The following is a 15832-nucleotide window of genomic DNA, read 5'->3' on the forward strand; positions in this document are numbered from 1 at the left end:
AACCTATGGCGGTGATGGTTCTGCTCAGGCAGAGCAGTGCTGATGCTCCTCATAAAGCTGTCGCTGCTGTGAAGGTTCTAGGTGACATCACAAATCCCTATGGTTACATACACAACAAAGCTGGGTTGTTGTTGTTTACACTCTGCAAGGCCTGTGGAAGTGAGTGACATCATAGCACTGTAGTTCTGAGGGTTCTAGATGGATGCAACAATCTCCTGTTGCTTCTATGAAGGCCATAATAGACGACATCACCAAACAGCTCCATAGTCACATACACAGCAAAGGAGAGATGTTGTTTACACCTAGTGATGTCAGTGGTATTGAGTGACATCACAGCACAGTGCTAAGGCTCCTGGGCCTGGACACAGCAGCGGCTGCAATATCTCAACGGAGAATACGTTTATATATATGTGTGTGTGTGCGCGTATATATATATATATATATATATATATATATATATATATATATATTTCTCCGCCGAAATCACTTTTAAACCCATTTCCACCTTTTTTTCCCTTCTCTTCCTCTTACTTTTTTTCACGTTTTTTTACGTTTTTCTCCTTTTCGCCTCTTTTCTGGGCGTATTATTCTTCTTTTTCTTCTTTTTTTTCGTCTAATGCATACCCCATCAGTGCAGCAATGCTTATTCAATACCGCCAGCAGATGGAGACACTGGGGGATAATTTTCTAAGGATTTATACTGATTTTTCCTGTCTGAATTTGTCGCACAGAAAGCTGCAGGCCAAATATGTGTGACATTTCTGCGACTTTAGCTTCTAGAGCATTTTTACAACATTATACATAGGTGCTGAATACATAAAAAGCGACTGTTCAGCGACAGACAAGTCGCATCGGCTGAAAGTAGGCCAGAATGTCAGTCCATGTTGGAGCAGGTTTAGATACAGTCTAAAGTATAGATCTCAAAGTCTGTGCACAGAATTTAGCAAGGGCCTCGCACCTTCTGATGCATCAGGTAGGTGCACAATAGCATAGCCTAACCCTCTGTACTTTGGTCTATATTGATGCGGGACATAGACAGCCAGCTGATGACCAATCCATTAGTGCAATGGATGGCTGGAAGCATTTGTCTTTGCCTTTGCAATACCACAGAAGCAATGCATGGTCAATGTACAGCAATGACACACCTGTGTGAACAGCCAGGAGACCCCCCCCCCCCCCCATGTTATGTTACAGAGTTACATAGTTAGTACGGTCGAAAAAAGACATATGTCCATCAAGTTCAACCAGGGAATTAAGGGGTAGGGGTGTGGCGCGATATTGGGGAAGGGATGAGATTTTATATTTCTTCATAAGCATTAATCTTATTTTGTCAATTAGGAACATTCAGCACCCACCCGCTATCAAGGCAGCTGCCTATCATGTCATGCCCTACCTGCACAGGTGTGCTGGCTACTCAAATGATCCAATTAAGGAGGCCATTTAGTCAGCAGCAGCAGTCCTGTGCCTGGACGCTCCAACAGCGGCCAGACACAAGCAGAAGCAGAAGCAGCAGAAGCAGCAGCAGCACCACCTTTTGTTTTTTGGCTGCAGCAGCAGCAAGGCCCACAGGGCTGGCTAGCTGGCTAGCCAGCAAGCAGGTAGCAATGAAAGTAGGAATCTTTCTTTTTAACCCTGTAAGGGGGTGGTGCACTGTACCCGAAGATACTGCCATATCGGGTCAATGCATAGGGCGACGGAAGCAAGCTTCGAAATCGGCCCCCGTTCTCAAAAATCCATTTAATATATGGTCCCCAGATAGGGGACGTATCAGATATTAAACTGATAAGAACAGATACTACACTTGATCTTAGCCAAAAGGCCGAGAAGCGATAACCGTGAAAGGGGCGGGCCCAACAAGGTGCCCTTCATGGGCACTATCACTGCTTGCTGTCAGGGAGGCTGCCAGACAATTTTCCATGCACACTCTGGGCTGGGGGGCAGTCAACCACCAGTACACACAGCAGAACCTAAACCCATACCATTATTGCTAAGCAGCAAGACAGGGGCCCCATTGCACTCCCACGGGGCCTTTTTAAATGCAATCCATAACCCGGATTTGCCAGGAACCCTTCTTACTCCTCCTACTTGCATGTGACACTGGGCTTAGGATCTGCATAGGAAACACACACACAAGCACACACCTACCTTTGTTGCCTGCAGATGCCTCCTTGGCTGTCCCCAAACGGTATCAAACCAACACCCACGGGAAGCTGTAAGCATAGAGGACATGCCTGCACCCCATTGGACTTACCTGTGTGGGTTAAACCCGGGTTATTTGACAACCTATGGCGGTGATGGTTCTGCTCAGGCAGAGCAGTGCTGATGCTCCTCATAAAGCTGTCGCTGCTGTGAAGGTTCTAGGTGACATCACAAATCCCTATGGTTACATACACAACAAGCTGGGTTGTTGTTGTTTACACTCTGCAAGGCCTGTGGAAGTGAGTGACATCATAGCACTGTAGTTCTGAGGGTTCTAGATGGATGCAACAATCTCCTGTTGCTTCTATGAAGGCCATAATAGACGACATCACCAAACAGCTCCATAGTCACATACACAGCAAAGGAGAGATGTTGTTTACACCTAGTGATGTCAGTGGTATTGAGTGACATCACAGCACAGTGCTAAGGCTCCTGGGCCTGGACACAGCAGCGGCTGCAATATCTCAACGGAGAATACGTTTATATATATGTGTGTGTGTGCGCATATATATATATATATATATATATATATATATATATATATATATTTCTCCGCCGAAATCACTTTTAAACCCATTTCCACCTTTTTTTCCCTTCTCTTCCTCTTACTTTTTTTTCACGTTTTTTTTTACGTTTTTCTCCTTTTCGCCTCTTTTCTGGGCGTATTATTCTTCTTTTTCTTCTTTTTTTTTCGTCTAATGCATACCCCATCAGTGCAGCAATGCTTATTCAATACCGCCAGCAGATGGAGACACTGGGGGATAATTTTCTAAGGATTTATACTGATTTTTCCTGTCTGAATTTGTCGCACAGAAAGTTGCAGGCCAAATATGTGTGACATTTCTGCGACTTTAGCTTCTAGAGCATTTTTACAACATTATACATAGGTGCTGAATACATAAAAAGCGACTGTTCAGCGACAGACAAGTCGCATCGGCTGAAAGTAGGCCAGAATGTCAGTCCATGTTGGAGCAGGTTTAGATACAGTCTAAAGTATAGATCTCAAAGTCTGTGCACAGAATTTAGCAAGGGCCTCGCACCTTCTGATGCATCAGGTAGGTGCACAATAGCATAGCCTAACCCTCTGTACTTTGGTCTATATTGATGCGGGACATAGACAGCCAGCTGATGACCAATCCATTAGTGCAATGGATGGCTGGAAGCATTTGTCTTTGCCTTTGCAATACCACAGAAGCAATGCATGGTCAATGTACAGCAATGACACACCTGTGTGAACAGCCAGGAGACCCCCCCCCCCCCCCCATGTTATGTTACATAGTTACATAGTTAGTACGGTCGAAAAAAGACATATGTCCATCAAGTTCAACCAGGGAATTAAGGGGTAGGGGTGTGGCGCGATATTGGGGAAGGGATGAGATTTTTATATTTCTTCATAAGCATTAATCTTATTTTGTCAATTAGGAACATTCAGCACCCACCCGCTATCAAGGCAGCTGCCTATCATGTCATGCCCTACCTGCACAGGTGTGCTGGCTACTCAAATGATCCAATTAAGGAGGCCATTTAGTCAGCAGCAGCAGAAGTCCTGTGCCTGGACGCTCCAACAGCGGCCAGACACAAGCAGAAGCAGAAGCAGCAGAAGCAGCAGCAGCACCACCTTTTGTTTTTTGGCTGCAGCAGCAGCAAGGCCCACAGGGCTGGCTAGCTGGCTAGCCAGCAAGCAGGTAGCAATGAAAGTAGGAATCTTTCTTTTTAACCCTGTAAGGGGGTGGTGCACTGTACCCGAAGATACTGCCATATCGGGTCAATGCATAGGGCGACGGAAGCAAGCTTCGAAATCGGCCCCCGTTCTCAAAAATCCATTTAATATATGGTCCCCAGATAGGGGACGTATCAGATATTAAACTGATAAGAACAGATACTACACTTGATCTTAGCCAAAAGGCCGAGAAGCGATAACCGTGAAAGGGGCGGGCCCAACAAGGTGCCCTTCATGGGCACTATCACTGCTTGCTGTCAGGGAGGCTGCCAGACAATTTTCCATGCACACTCTGGGCTGGGGGGCAGTCAACCACCAGTACACACAGCAGAACCTAAACCCATACCATTATTGCTAAGCAGCAAGACAGGGGCCCATTGCACTCCCACGGGGCCTTTTTAAATGCAATCCATAACCCGGATTTGCCAGGAACCCTTCTTACTCCTCCTACTTGCATGTGACACTGGGCTTAGGATCTGCATAGGAAACACACACACAAGCACACACCTACCTTTGTTGCCTGCAGATGCCTCCTTGGCTGTCCCCAAACGGTATCAAACCAACACCCACGGGAAGCTGTAAGCATAGAGGACATGCCTGCACCCCATTGGACTTACCTGTGTGGGTTAAACCCGGGTTATTTGACAACCTATGGCGGTGATGGTTCTGCTCAGGCAGAGCAGTGCTGATGCTCCTCATAAAGCTGTCGCTGCTGTGAAGGTTCTAGGTGACATCACAAATCCCTATGGTTACATACACAACAAAGCTGGGTTGTTGTTGTTTACACTCTGCAAGGCCTGTGGAAGTGAGTGACATCATAGCACTGTAGTTCTGAGGGTTCTAGATGGATGCAACAATCTCCTGTTGCTTCTATGAAGGCCATAATAGACGACATCACCAAACAGCTCCATAGTCACATACACAGCAAAGGAGAGATGTTGTTTACACCTAGTGATGTCAGTGGTATTGAGTGACATCACAGCACAGTGCTAAGGCTCCTGGGCCTGGACACAGCAGCGGCTGCAATATCTCAACGGAGAATACGTTTATATATATGTGTGTGTGTGCGCGTATATATATATATATATATATATATATATATATATATATATATATTTCTCCGCCAAAATCACTTTTAAACCCATTTCCACCTTTTTTTCCCTTCTCTTCCTCTTACTTTTTTTTCACGTTTTTTTACGTTTTTCTCCTTTTCGCCTCTTTTCTGGGCGTATTATTCTTCTTTTTCTTCTTTTTTTTCGTCTAATGCATACCCCATCAGTGCAGCAATGCTTATTCAATACCGCCAGCAGATGGAGACACTGGGGGATAATTTTCTAAGGATTTATACTGATTTTTCCTGTCTGAATTTGTCGCACAGAAAGTTGCAGGCCAAATATGTGTGACATTTCTGCGACTTTAGCTTCTAGAGCATTTTTACAACATTATACATAGGTGCTGAATACATAAAAAGCGACTGTTCAGCGACAGACAAGTCGCATCGGCTGAAAGTAGGCCAGAATGTCAGTCCATGTTGGAGCAGGTTTAGATACAGTCTAAAGTATAGATCTCAAAGTCTGTGCACAGAATTTAGCAAGGGCCTCGCACCTTCTGATGCATCAGGTAGGTGCACAATAGCATAGCCTAACCCTCTGTACTTTGGTCTATATTGATGCGGGACATAGACAGCCAGCTGATGACCAATCCATTAGTGCAATGGATGGCTGGAAGCATTTGTATTTGCCTTTGCAATACCACAGAAGCAATGCATGGTCAATGTACAGCAATGACACACCTGTGTGAACAGCCAGGAGACCCCCCCCCCCCCCCCATGTTATGTTACATAGTTACATAGTTAGTACGGTCGAAAAAAGACATATGTCCATCAAGTTCAACCAGGGAATTAAGGGGTAGGGGTGTGGCGCGATATTGGGGAAGGGATGAGATTTTATATTTCTTCATAAGCATTAATCTTATTTTGTCAATTAGGAACATTCAGCACCCACCCGCTATCAAGGCAGCTGCCTATCATGTCATGCCCTACCTGCACAGGTGTGCTGGCTACTCAAATGATCCAATTAAGGAGGCCATTTAGTCAGCAGCAGCAGAAGTCCTGTGCCTGGACGCTCCAACAGCGGCCAGACACAAGCAGAAGCAGAAGCAGCAGAAGCAGCAGCAGCAGCACCACCTTTTGTTTTTTGGCTGCAGCAGCAGCAAGGCCCACAGGGCTGGCTAGCTGGCTAGCCAGCAAGCAGGTAGCAATGAAAGTAGGAATCTTTCTTTTTAACCCTGTAAGGGGGTGGTGCACTGTACCCGAAGATACTGCCATATCGGGTCAATGCATAGGGCGACGGAAGCAAGCTTCGAAATCGGCCCCCGTTCTCAAAAATCCATTTAATATATGGTCCCCAGATAGGGGACGTATCAGATATTAAACTGATAAGAACAGATACTACACTTGATCTTAGCCAAAAGGCCGAGAAGCGATAACCGTGAAAGGGGCGGGCCCAACAAGGTGCCCTTCATGGGCACTATCACTGCTTGCTGTCAGGGAGGCTGCCAGACAATTTTCCATGCACACTCTGGGCTGGGGGGCAGTCAACCACCAGTACACACAGCAGAACCTAAACCCATACCATTATTGCTAAGCAGCAAGACAGGGGCCCATTGCACTCCCACGGGGCCTTTTTAAATGCAATCCATAACCCGGATTTGCCAGGAACCCTTCTTACTCCTCCTACTTGCATGTGACACTGGGCTTAGGATCTGCATAGGAAACACACACACAAGCACACACCTACCTTTGTTGCCTGCAGATGCCTCCTTGGCTGTCCCCAAACGGTATCAAACCAACACCCACGGGAAGCTGTAAGCATAGAGGACATGCCTGCACCCCATTGGACTTACCTGTGTGGGTTAAACCCGGGTTATTTGACAACCTATGGCGGTGATGGTTCTGCTCAGGCAGAGCAGTGCTGATGCTCCTCATAAAGCTGTCGCTGCTGTGAAGGTTCTAGGTGACATCACAAATCCCTATGGTTACATACACAACAAAGCTGGGTTGTTGTTGTTTACACTCTGCAAGTCCTGTGGAAGTGAGTGACATCATAGCACTGTAGTTCTGAGGGTTCTAGATGGATGCAACAATCTCCTGTTGCTTCTATGAAGGCCATAATAGACGACATCACCAAACAGCTCCATAGTCACATACACAGCAAAGGAGAGATGTTGTTTACACCTAGTGATGTCAGTGGTATTGAGTGACATCACAGCACAGTGCTAAGGCTCCTGGGCCTGGACACAGCAGCGGCTGCAATATCTCAACGGAGAATACGTTTATATATATGTGTGTGTGTGCGCGTATATATATATATATATATATATATATATATATATATTTCTCCGCCGAAATCACTTTTAAACCCATTTCCACCTTTTTTTCCCTTCTCTTCCTCTTACTTTTTTTTCACGTTTTTTTACGTTTTTCTCCTTTTCGCCTCTTTTCTGGGCGTATTATTCTTCTTTTTCTTCTTTTTTTTCGTCTAATGCATACCCCATCAGTGCAGCAATGCTTATTCAATACCGCCAGCAGATGGAGACACTGGGGGATAATTTTCTAAGGATTTATACTGATTTTTCCTGTCTGAATTTGTCGCACAGAAAGTTGCAGGCCAAATATGTGTGACATTTCTGCGACTTTAGCTTCTAGAGCATTTTTACAACATTATACATAGGTGCTGAATACATAAAAAGCGACTGTTCAGCGACAGACAAGTCGCATCGGCTGAAAGTAGGCCAGAATGTCAGTCCATGTTGGAGCAGGTTTAGATACAGTCTAAAGTATAGATCTCAAAGTCTGTGCACAGAATTTAGCAAGGGCCTCGCACCTTCTGATGCATCAGGTAGGTGCACAATTGCATAGCCTAACCCTCTGTACTTTGGTCTATATTGATGCGGGACATAGACAGCCAGCTGATGACCAATCCATTAGTGCAATGGATGGCTGGAAGCATTTGTCTTTGCCTTTGCAATACCACAGAAGCAATGCATGGTCAATGTACAGCAATGACACACCTGTGTGAACAGCCAGGAGACCCCCCCCCCCCCATGTTATGTTACATAGTTACATAGTTAGTACGGTCGAAAAAAGACATATGTCCATCAAGTTCAACCAGGGAATTAAGGGGTAGGGGTGTGGCGCGATATTGGGGAAGGGATGAGATTTTATATTTCTTCATAAGCATTAATCTTATTTTGTCAATTAGGAACATTCAGCACCCACCCGCTATCAAGGCAGCTGCCTATCATGTCATGCCCTACCTGCACAGGTGTGCTGGCTACTCAAATGATCCAATTAAGGAGGCCATTTAGTCAGCAGCAGCAGAAGTCCTGTGCCTGGACGCTCCAACAGCGGCCAGACACAAGCAGAAGCAGAAGCAGCAGCAGCACCACCTTTTGTTTTTTGGCTGCAGCAGCAGCAAGGCCCACAGGGCTGGCTAGCTGGCTAGCCAGCAAGCAGGTAGCAATGAAAGTAGGAATCTTTCTTTTTAACCCTGTAAGGGGGTGGTGCACTGTACCCGAAGATACTGCCATATCGGGTCAATGCATAGGGCGACGGAAGCAAGCTTCGAAATCGGCCCCCGTTCTCAAAAATCCATTTAATATATGGTCCCCAGATAGGGGACGTATCAGATATTAAACTGATAAGAACAGATACTACACTTGATCTTAGCCAAAAGGCCGAGAAGCGATAACCGTGAAAGGGGCGGGCCCAACAAGGTGCCCTTCATGGGCACTATCACTGCTTGCTGTCAGGGAGGCTGCCAGACAATTTTCCATGCACACTCTGGGCTGGGGGGCAGTCAACCACCAGTACACACAGCAGAACCTAAACCCATACCATTATTGCTAAGCAGCAAGACAGGGGCCCATTGCACTCCCACGGGGCCTTTTTAAATGCAATCCATAACCCGGATTTGCCAGGAACCCTTCTTACTCCTCCTACTTGCATGTGACACTGGGCTTAGGATCTGCATAGGAAACACACACACAAGCACACACCTACCTTTGTTGCCTGCAGATGCCTCCTTGGCTGTCCCCAAACGGTATCAAACCAACACCCACGGGAAGCTGTAAGCATAGAGGACATGCCTGCACCCCATTGGACTTACCTGTGTGGGTTAAACCCGGGTTATTTGACAACCTATGGCGGTGATGGTTCTGCTCAGGCAGAGCAGTGCTGATGCTCCTCATAAAGCTGTCGCTGCTGTGAAGGTTCTAGGTGACATCACAAATCCCTATGGTTACATACACAACAAAGCTGGGTTGTTGTTGTTTACACTCTGCAAGGCCTGTGGAAGTGAGTGACATCATAGCACTGTAGTTCTGAGGGTTCTAGATGGATGCAACAATCTCCTGTTGCTTCTATGAAGGCCATAATAGACGACATCACCAAACAGCTCCATAGTCACATACACAGCAAAGGAGAGATGTTGTTTACACCTAGTGATGTCAGTGGTATTGAGTGACATCACAGCACAGTGCTAAGGCTCCTGGGCCTGGACACAGCAGCGGCTGCAATATCTCAACGGAGAATACGTTTATATATATGTGTGTGTGTGCGCGTATATATATATATATATATATATATATATATATATATATTTCTCCGCCGAAATCACTTTTAAACCCATTTCCACCTTTTTTTCCCTTCTCTTCCTCTTACTTTTTTTTCACGTTTTTTTACGTTTTTCTCCTTTTTGCCTCTTTTCTGGGCGTATTATTCTTCTTTTTCTTCTTTTTTTTCGTCTAATGCATACCCCATCAGTGCAGCAATGCTTATTCAATACCGCCAGCAGATGGAGACACTGGGGGATAATTTTCTAAGGATTTATACTGATTTTTCCTGTCTGAATTTGTCGCACAGAAAGTTGCAGGCCAAATATGTGTGACATTTCTGCGACTTTAGCTTCTAGAGCATTTTTACAACATTATAAATAGGTGCTGAATACATAAAAAGCGACTGTTCAGCGACAGACAAGTCGCATCGGCTGAAAGTAGGCCAGAATGTCAGTCCATGTTGGAGCAGGTTTAGATACAGTCTAAAGTATAGATCTCAAAGTCTGTGCACAGAATTTAGCAAGGGCCTCGCACCTTCTGATGCATCAGGTAGGTGCACAATAGCATAGCCTAACCCTCTGTACTTTGGTCTATATTGATGCGGGACATAGACAGCCAGCTGATGACCAATCCATTAGTGCAATGGATGGCTGGAAGCATTTGTCTTTGCCTTTGCAATACCACAGAAGCAATGCATGGTCAATGTACAGCAATGACACACCTGTGTGAACAGCCAGGAGACCCCCCCCCCCCCCCCCATGTTATGTTACATAGTTACATAGTTAGTACGGTCGAAAAAAGACATATGTCCATCAAGTTCAACCAGGGAATTAAGGGGTAGGGGTGTGGCGCAATATTGGGGAAGGGATGAGATTTTATATTTCTTCATAAGCATTAATCTTATTTTGTCAATTAGGAACATTCAGCACCCACCCGCTATCAAGGCAGCTGCCTATCATGTCATGCCCTACCTGCACAGGTGTGCTGGCTACTCAAATGATCCAATTAAGGAGGCCATTTAGTCAGCAGCAGCAGAAGTCCTGTGCCTGGATGCTCCAACAGCGGCCAGACACAAGCAGAAGCAGAAGCAGCAGAAGCAGCAGCAGCACCACCTTTTGTTTTTTGGCTGCAGCAGCAGCAAGGCCCACAGGGCTGGCTAGCTGGCTAGCCAGCAAGCAGGTAGCATTGAAAGTAGGAATCTTTCTTTTTAACCCTGTAAGGGGGTGGTGCACTGTACCCGAAGATACTGCCATATCGGGTCAATGCATAGGGCGACGGAAGCAAGCTTCGAAATCGGCCCCCGTTCTCAAAAATCCATTTAATATATGGTCCCCAGATAGGGGACGTATCAGATATTAAACTGATAAGAACAGATACTACACTTGATCTTAGCCAAAAGGCCGAGAAGCGATAACCGTGAAAGGGGCGGGCCCAACAAGGTGCCCTTCATGGGCACTATCACTGCTTGCTGTCAGGGAGGCTGCCAGACAATTTTCCATGCACACTCTGGGCTGGGGGGCAGTCAACCACCAGTACACACAGCAGAACCTAAACCCATACCATTATTGCTAAGCAGCAAGACAGGGGCCCATTGCACTCCCACGGGGCCTTTTTAAATGCAATCCATAACCCGGATTTGCCAGGAACCCTTCTTACTCCTCCTACTTGCATGTGACACTGGGCTTAGGATCTGCATAGGAAACACACACACAAGCACACACCTACCTTTGTTGCCTGCAGATGCCTCCTTGGCTGTCCCCAAACGGTATCAAACCAACACCCACGGGAAGCTGTAAGCATAGAGGACATGCCTGCACCCCATTGGACTTACCTGTGTGGGTTAAACCCGGGTTATTTGACAACCTATGGCGGTGATGGTTCTGCTCAGGCAGAGCAGTGCTGATGCTCCTCATAAAGCTGTCGCTGCTGTGAAGGTTCTAGGTGACATCACAAATCCCTATGGTTACATACACAACAAAGCTGGGTTGTTGTTGTTTACACTCTGCAAGGCCTGTGGAAGTGAGTGACATCATAGCACTGTAGTTCTGAGGGTTCTAGATGGATGCAACAATCTCCTGTTGCTTCTATGAAGGCCATAATAGACGACATCACCAAACAGCTCCATAGTCACATACACAGCAAAGGAGAGATGTTGTTTACACCTAGTGATGTCAGTGGTATTGAGTGACATCACAGCACAGTGCTAAGGCTCCTGGGCCTGGACACAGCAGCGGCTGCAATATCTCAACGGAGAATACGTTTATATATATGTGTGTGTGTGCGCGTATATATATATATATATATATATATATATATATATATATATTTCTCCGCCGAAATCACTTTTAAACCCATTTCCACCTTTTTTTCCCTTCTCTTCCTCTTACTTTTTTTTCACGTTTTTTTACGTTTTTCTCCTTTTCGCCTCTTTTCTGGGCGTATTATTCTTCTTTTTCTTCTTTTTTTTCGTCTAATGCATACCCCATCAGTGCAGCAATGCTTATTCAATACCGCCAGCAGATGGAGACACTGGGGGATAATTTTCTAAGGATTTATACTGATTTTTCCTGTCTGAATTTGTCGCACAGAAAGTTGCAGGCCAAATATGTGTGACATTTCTGCGACTTTAGCTTCTAGAGCATTTTTACAACATTATACATAGGTGCTGAATACATAAAAAGCGACTGTTCAGCGACAGACAAGTCGCATCGGCTGAAAGTAGGCCAGAATGTCAGTCCATGTTGGAGCAGGTTTAGATACAGTCTAAAGTATAGATCTCAAAGTCTGTGCACAGAATTTAGCAAGGGCCTCGCACCTTCTGATGCATCAGGTAGGTGCACAATAGCATAGCCTAACCCTCTGTACTTTGGTCTATATTGATGCGGGACATAGACAGCCAGCTGATGACCAATCCATTAGTGCAATGGATGGCTGGAAGCATTTGTCTTTGCCTTTGCAATACCACAGAAGCAATGCATGGTCAATGTACAGCAATGACACACCTGTGTGAACAGCCAGGAGACCCCCCCCCCCCCCATGTTATGTTACATAGTTACATAGTTAGTACGGTCGAAAAAAGACATATGTCCATCAAGTTCAACCAGGGAATTAAGGGGTAGGGGTGTGGCGCGATATTGGGGAAGGGATGAGATTTTATATTTCTTCATAAGCATTAATCTTATTTTGTCAATTAGGAGCATTCAGCACCCACCCGCTATCAAGGCAGCTGCCTATCATGTCATGCCCTACCTGCACAGGTGTGCTGGCTACTCAAATGATCCAATTAAGGAGGCCATTTAGTCAGCAGCAGCAGAAGTCCTGTGCCTGGACGCTCCAACAGCGGCCAGACACAAGCAGAAGCAGAAGCAGCAGCAGCAGCAGCAGCACCACCTTTTGTTTTTTGGCTGCAGCAGCAGCAAGGCCCACAGGGCTGGCTAGCTGGCTAGCCAGCAAGCAGGTAGCAATGAAAGTAGGAATCTTTCTTTTTAACCCTGTAAGGGGGTGGTGCACTGTACCCGAAGATACTGCCATATCGGGTCAATGCATAGGGCGACGGAAGCAAGCTTCGAAATCGGCCCCCGTTCTCAAAAATCCATTTAATATATGGTCCCCAGATAGGGGACGTATCAGATATTAAACTGATAAGAACAGATTTTTTTTTTTTTTTTAAGTTAGCCCTCAGAACTCAATCAGAGCTCCAAGATCTTATATGGACTCGATTGTTTTGTTCATCATCAGGTAACACTTTTATTTATTCCTAAAAAAAGACAAATTGAAATAAAATATTATAACAACAATAAAAATAATAAACATTCCAAAATTATAACAAATTCATTCCCTTTCTCCGGGCGTAAACTGCCAAGTAATCAATTAAACCATAGGTTAAGCTTCCTTTTTCCATTTCCCTTTTTACTGGGATGGCCAACCAGGCCGGTATTTTATAAGTTACCATAAATCGATCCACGTCAGGGCGAAAAGAATCATAAACTTTGTTTCTTACTGCAGGCAACTTGGCTTTAAAGGTGGATAATAGATTATCCAGGTCCTGTAAGAACAATTCTCTTTCCTCATCTGGAGCTCTCTCCAAAATAGTTTGGAAAGACCCTGAATATCCTCTTAAATCTCTCACCGGCTCTTCATTTTTCTTTTTACTCTTATGCTCTCCAATGTTCTTTTCTTCTACTATCATCTCTTTTCCAACAATTTTTGGCTCTTGGGTTACCACAGATCTTTTAATTTCTGGCTCTTGTTCAGAAACTTCTTCTTCTCTTTTCTTCTTCCTCTTTGGACAGTTCACATACATGTGACCAATTTTGTTACATAAATTACATTTACTTTTTTGGCTACAGGATTCGATTTCATGACCTTCTTTTTGGCATTTTTGGCACCACATTGAGGTGCACTCTTCCTTTAAATGGCCATATTTCTTGCATTTTCTACAGAAATTCTGCATACCTGCAAAAAACATATCTCCATTGATAACCCCTATTTTAAAACGGGCAGGGGGATAAAGAACTCTTCCATCTGCGTCTTCCTTGAACTTTACTTTAAATCTCCACTTTGTTGTCCAGACTCCATACTGATTATAAATTTTCCCAAGTGGCGCAATTTCCTCACAAAATTGGGTCAAAAGAATTATAATATCCTCCTCAGGGACGTAAGGACTATACATCCTCACCGTTAAAATTCTTTCTCTCCTGGGAAAGTGGGGAATGACTTCCACGCCCTCCCACACTGGATCAGACTGGATTGTCTCAAATTTCTTCCAAAATAAATCATAATCCTCTTCGGAAACCAAAATAACATCAAAGCACCCTTTCTTTGGAAATTCCAACATGGAAAGGATTTGTGTCTTTGCAATTTCCAAAACTCCAAAAAGAATTTCCTCCATTACAAAGGAAAGTCCTCTTCTTTTCTTCTCAAGGTCTTTCAGCAGGATCCGGACCCCATTCTTGATCTTCCCAAAAAAAGGAACCTCCTCTCCAACAGATTGAGAGGTGTCCATGATCTCTTCCATCTTCAATAGGCGTGTCCAGGCAGGGACAGAAAAACACTCCCCCACCAAAGAGTGGGCAGTGAAGGGTGATCGCCTCCCGTTGTCTGGGGACTAAGCCGGCTCCCTAATAGCAGCAGGGGGGTGAAGTCCCTCCGTTAAGAAGGACGATCCCCCCAGGCCAAGGAGCCGGGTACCCCAGACACCCTCTGACCAGACCAAGTGAGCAGATACTACACTTGATCTTAGCCAAAAGGCCGAGAAGCGATAACCGTGAAAGGGGCGGGCCCAACAAGGTGCCCTTCATGGGCACTATCACTGCTTGCTGTCAGGGAGGCTGCCAGACAATTTTCCATGCACACTCTGGGCTGGGGGGCAGTCAACCACCAGTACACACAGCAGAACCTAAACCCATACCATTATTGCTAAGCAGCAAGACAGGGGCCCATTGCACTCCCACGGGGCCTTTTTAAATGCAATCCATAACCCGGATTTGCCAGGAACCCTTCTTACTCCTCCTACTTGCATGTGACACTGGGCTTAGGATCTGCATAGGAAACACACACAAGCACACACCTACCTTTGTTGCCTGCAGATGCCTCCTTGGCTGTCCCCAAACGGTATCAAACCAACACCCACGGGAAGCTGTAAGCATAGAGGACATGCCTGCACCCCATTGGACTTACCTGTGTGGGTTAAACCCGGGTTATTTGACAACCTATGGCGGTGATGGTTCTGCTCAGGCAGAGCAGTGCTGATGCTCCTCATAAAGCTGTCGCTGCTGTGAAGGTTCTAGGTGACATCACAAATCCCTATGGTTACATACACAACAAAGCTGGGTTGTTGTTGTTTACACTCTGCAAGGCCTGTGGAAGTGAGTGACATCATAGCACTGTAGTTCTGAGGGTTCTAGATGGATGCAACAATCTCCTGTTGCTTCTATGAAGGCCATAATAGACGACATCACCAAACAGCTCCATAGTCACATACACAGCAAAGGAGAGATGTTGTTTACACCTAGTGATGTCAGTGGTATTGAGTGACATCACAGCACAGTGCTAAGGCTCCTGGGCCTGGACACAGCAGCGGCTGCAATATCTCAACGGAGAATACGTTTATATATATGTGTGTGTGTGCGCGTATATATATATATATATATATATATATATATATATATATATTTCTCCGCCGAAATCACTTTTAAACCCATTTCCACCTTTTTTTCCCTTCTCTTCCTCTTACTTTTTTTTCACGTTTTTTTACGTTTTTCTCCTTTTCGCCTCTTTTCTGGGCGTATTATTCTT

General features: G+C 45.3%; 6 non-coding genes and 1 pseudogene across 6 annotated transcripts; all 7 read right to left on the reverse strand.

Annotated features, from left to right (window-relative positions):
* Positions 1-1640: 1640 nt before the first annotated feature.
* Positions 1641-1831, reverse strand: LOC130318713 (U2 spliceosomal RNA). Its single transcript, XR_008865185.1, has one exon. It is a non-coding gene; the product is annotated as a U2 spliceosomal RNA (small nuclear RNA).
* A 2095-nt stretch (positions 1832-3926) lies between these two features.
* LOC130318725 (U2 spliceosomal RNA) lies at positions 3927-4117 on the reverse strand. The gene has a single exon (XR_008865196.1). It is a non-coding gene; the product is annotated as a U2 spliceosomal RNA (small nuclear RNA).
* Positions 4118-6213: 2096 nt separating this feature from the next.
* Positions 6214-6404, reverse strand: LOC130318737 (U2 spliceosomal RNA). Its single transcript, XR_008865204.1, has one exon. It is a non-coding gene; the product is annotated as a U2 spliceosomal RNA (small nuclear RNA).
* Positions 6405-8477: 2073 nt separating this feature from the next.
* Positions 8478-8668, reverse strand: LOC130318738 (U2 spliceosomal RNA). Its single transcript, XR_008865205.1, has one exon. It is a non-coding gene; the product is annotated as a U2 spliceosomal RNA (small nuclear RNA).
* A 2088-nt stretch (positions 8669-10756) lies between these two features.
* Positions 10757-10947, reverse strand: LOC130318739 (U2 spliceosomal RNA). The gene has a single exon (XR_008865206.1). It is a non-coding gene; the product is annotated as a U2 spliceosomal RNA (small nuclear RNA).
* A 2087-nt stretch (positions 10948-13034) lies between these two features.
* On the reverse strand, positions 13035-13225 carry LOC130318733 (U2 spliceosomal RNA). The gene has a single exon (XR_008865203.1). It is a non-coding gene; the product is annotated as a U2 spliceosomal RNA (small nuclear RNA).
* A 1435-nt stretch (positions 13226-14660) lies between these two features.
* On the reverse strand, positions 14661-14797 carry LOC130318736 (U2 spliceosomal RNA; annotated as a pseudogene).
* Between the last annotated feature and the right edge of the window lie 1035 nt (positions 14798-15832).

This window comes from Hyla sarda, unplaced genomic scaffold (assembly GCF_029499605.1).
Source record: "Hyla sarda isolate aHylSar1 unplaced genomic scaffold, aHylSar1.hap1 scaffold_2068, whole genome shotgun sequence".
In the NCBI taxonomy this organism is placed as follows: Eukaryota; Metazoa; Chordata; class Amphibia; order Anura; family Hylidae; genus Hyla; species Hyla sarda.